Genomic DNA, 3,663 nt, shown 5'->3' on the forward strand with positions numbered 1-3,663 from the left:
CAGCCCTGTCCCCCCAGCCTGAGCTTCGTGCTCTCCCTCTTGCCCTCTTCTGCCCTCTCTCTTTTTTCCCAGCTGGCCCCAGGGCCTTTGCACAGGCTCTTTCCTGACCCTGCCCACCTTGCCTCTCCTTCCTTTATCAGCCCAGTCTTCGCTTCCTTAGAAAACCTGCCCCGACACCCCCAGGCCAGGCTCCCCTGCCCCTGAACGTCCCTCCTGGGGTCCCATCCCCCCTCAACTGAGACAAAATGCCCAGTCATTCTCTCCTGCCAGACTGTCAGTTCCGAGGAGGTGGGGACAGCCCCTGGTATTTGCCAGTGTCGCTGTGTTTACCGTGGAGCACTTGCTGCAGAGCTCCGTTGAGAGAATGACGCATCCACTTTCTATGTGGTCTGCATTTTCATAACTAGCATTCATTCCTCCTTTTAGCAAAAAAAAAAATTATTGTTTTCCAACAATGGCTGATGATTGCAAGAATGTAAAATAACCCAGAGAATGTCAAAGTCCCCCTATTATGTCATTTTTGGGAATCAGGACACAAAAGCCATTCTCATTTGGGTGGAAAAAAGGAAAGAAGTGAAGGCAAGGCATTTCCATGTCTATTTCTTTTTTTGTTTGTTTTGTTTTTATTTTTTTAAATTTGAAAAATGTTACTAATTTCTTTCTTTCTTTCTTTCTTTCTTTCTTTCTTTCTTTCTTTCTTTCTTTCTTTCTTTCTTTCTTTCTTTCTTCCTTTCTTTCTCCCTTCCCTTCCCTTCCCTTCCCTTCCCTTCCCTTCCCTTCCCTTCCCTTCCCTTCCCTTCCCTTCCCTTCCCTTCCCTTCCCTTCCCTTCCCTTCCCTTCCCTTCCCTTCCCTTCCCTTCTCCTTCCTTCCTTCCTTCCTTCCTTCCTTCCTTCCTTCCTTCCTTCCTTCCTTCCTTCCTTCCTTCCTTCCTTCCTTCCTTCCTTCCTTCCTTCCTTCCTTCCTTCCTTCCTTCCTTCCTTCCTTCCTTCCTTCCTTCTCTCTTTCTCTCTTTCTCTCTGCTACTTTTCTCTGGCGCCTGGTCTGCAGCCGCATGTCTGTCTCCTTCTCCACAGCGAGGGTGTGGTTGGCTGCAGACTCTGGAGTGTGGCTGTCTAAGCCAGTCCCTGCCCATGTGGCGCTCGCCACCAGCTGTGTGACTTTGGGCAGATGGCTTTCCCTCTCTGGGCCTCGAGTCACATCTATTAAATGGAGATAGTCATGTCTGCCCAGGGCTGCTGTGAAGACTCAATGCCCGTGCGCATTCAGTACTAAATGTTCACGCACCGCCCGCCGGCCCTCCCTGCCAGTACGGAGCCGGAGTGGATCATTTAACAGCACCGTGAGCGCAAAGGCGTTGTCTGTTTTGCTGCCTACCATAATCCCAGGCCTAGGGTGGTGCCTAGCGCATGGCAAAAGCTCAACAAATGTTTCCTGAATACATTCGAAGATGCTTGATGAGCCTCATGAAATGCTTGTGTCCATGGAAAAAAGCCAAACTCTGCAAAATAACTTTAAAGAGATTTATCCTGAGCCAAATTTGAGGACCATGACCCGGAGCCACTGCCAAGAGGCCTTGGGCAAGTGGGCTCGCTGTGGCCGGGTGACACTTCAGTTTTATACATTTTCAGAGAGACAGGGGTTGCAGGCAAAGTCACAAATCAATACATGAGAGGCACACATTGGTTTGGCCCCAAAAGGTGGGACATCTCCAAGCGGGGGCTTGCAGGTTATGGGTGGGTTTGAAGATTCTTTGGCTGGCAATTGGCTGAGAGAGTTAGACTTTATCTAGAAGACCAGAAAGGATATGCTTATTTTAAGATAAGGGTGTGAGCACTCTGGGAGGGCCAGACAGGAGGATGTTTTAAATTTACAATAGGCGCCTGCTAGGATGCTTGAGTTAAGATATTTTAAATTTATGATAGGCACCTGCTAGGATGCCTGAGTTAAGACAGGGGCTTCCTACCTTTTAGGTGATGTTAATGCCATACAGGAATCAGGTCGGGAAGGAAACCGCCGCTTCGTTTGGTTAACAAAAGCCGCTTAGTGGGAATTTACCATTTGTCAGCCTGGCCCAGCTGGCCTCCTTAGGAAAGAGTTTTTAGCAAAAGAAAAAGATCAGGGTTCAGTCCTCACTTGTCATGAGGACTCATGTTTCCTAGGCTGCAGAACTGGGAAAGGTCACTGTCACTTCTTTTGCCCTCTTTATTTTATTCGGAGGGCAAAATTGTGGAAGGAGAACTGAAATTGTACGTTGCAGGTTTGGGGAGCCGCAATCGGAGGGTGTGCATTGGCCTGGTTGGCCGGTTGGCTGAGATGACATTGAGACTCAGCCTCAACTTACCCAGGGCGTGGGTGGGGCTCTTCTTCTGAGCCTGTTGCTCAAGGCCAGGGGCCCAGACGTCACCGCTCTGTCACTCCCAGATCTCTGGGAGTCCGTCCGACGATGGGCCGACTTCAAGGCGCACCCTGCTCGCTCTCTTTGGCCTGATGAGCACGAGTGACAATCTTCATCCAAGCTCTTGCTTCATCTCCTCTCCTTTGCTTCTATTTGGGGACAATTCCAGAGGGAATCTGTACCCAGAGGAAACTTCTATAGAAAACAGTAAGAACAGGCGCGGGGGTAAGGGGCTCCAACCCTTTACCATGAATCATGAATGCATGCTCACTGGTCAGAATCCAGTTAGACTCCTAAAGGGAAAGTTGGTTCTTTCTTTTTTTTTTTTTTTTTTTTTTGAGACAGAGTCTCACTCTGTCGCCCGGGCTAGAGTGAGTGCCGTGGCGCCAGCCTAGCTCACAGCAACCTCAAACTCCTGGGCTCGAGTGATCCTCCTGCCTCAGCCTCCCGAGTAGCTGGGACTACAGGCATGCGCCACCATGCCCGGCTAATTTTTTCTATATATTTTTAGTTGGGCAATTAATTTCTTTCTATTTATAGTAGAGACGGGGTCTTGCTCTTGCTCAGGCTGGTTTCGAACTCCTGACCTCGAGCAATCCACCTGTCGCGGCCTCCCAGCGTGCTAGGATTACAGGCGTGAGCCACCGGGAAAGTTGGTTCTTAAACTCTTTCCTGTTCATCAGGCAAAGCTCACTGTCCCTTTTTCCTTTTTATTTATTTATTTTTTTTCTTTCTCTTTTTTATTTATTTTTTTGTTCAGGAAACCATGTTGACAATGTCCCTTTTTTAGATTCTAGGCAAAGGTGTGGCCATATCTGTTAAATTTCCTAAATTGTGCCCAATGGAACTATGGTTTTATAAAATGTTGTATTAAACCAATTAAGTAATTTTAAAAAGAATCATACATCTAACATTTATTAAATACGTACCAAGTGGTGTCAGGCAATGTTGTATTTGCTGAATCTGTGTTAATTCAGCTGATTTCCATAATGTCTCTAGGAACTTCGTCAGTTTTCATCTTCATCTGTCAATAAAGAAACTGAAGCACAGAGAGGGTGACTAACTTCCCTGTGGTCACACAGCCAGTGACTGAGTCAGGATATGAATGTAGATGCTGGTTCCAGAGCTTGCATTTAACTGCTGTGTGCTGCCGCCTCTTAAATAAATTTCGAGTTTGTGACAGCCTGGGTTGGACACACTTCAGCAGAGTTTTGTGTTGCAGGACTTCTCAGAGCCTTTAATATGCTAACATGCATTGTGAGCCTCC

The sequence above is a fragment of the Microcebus murinus genome, chromosome 28 (assembly GCF_040939455.1).
Source record: "Microcebus murinus isolate Inina chromosome 28, M.murinus_Inina_mat1.0, whole genome shotgun sequence".
NCBI lineage: Eukaryota > Metazoa > Chordata > Mammalia > Primates > Cheirogaleidae > Microcebus > Microcebus murinus.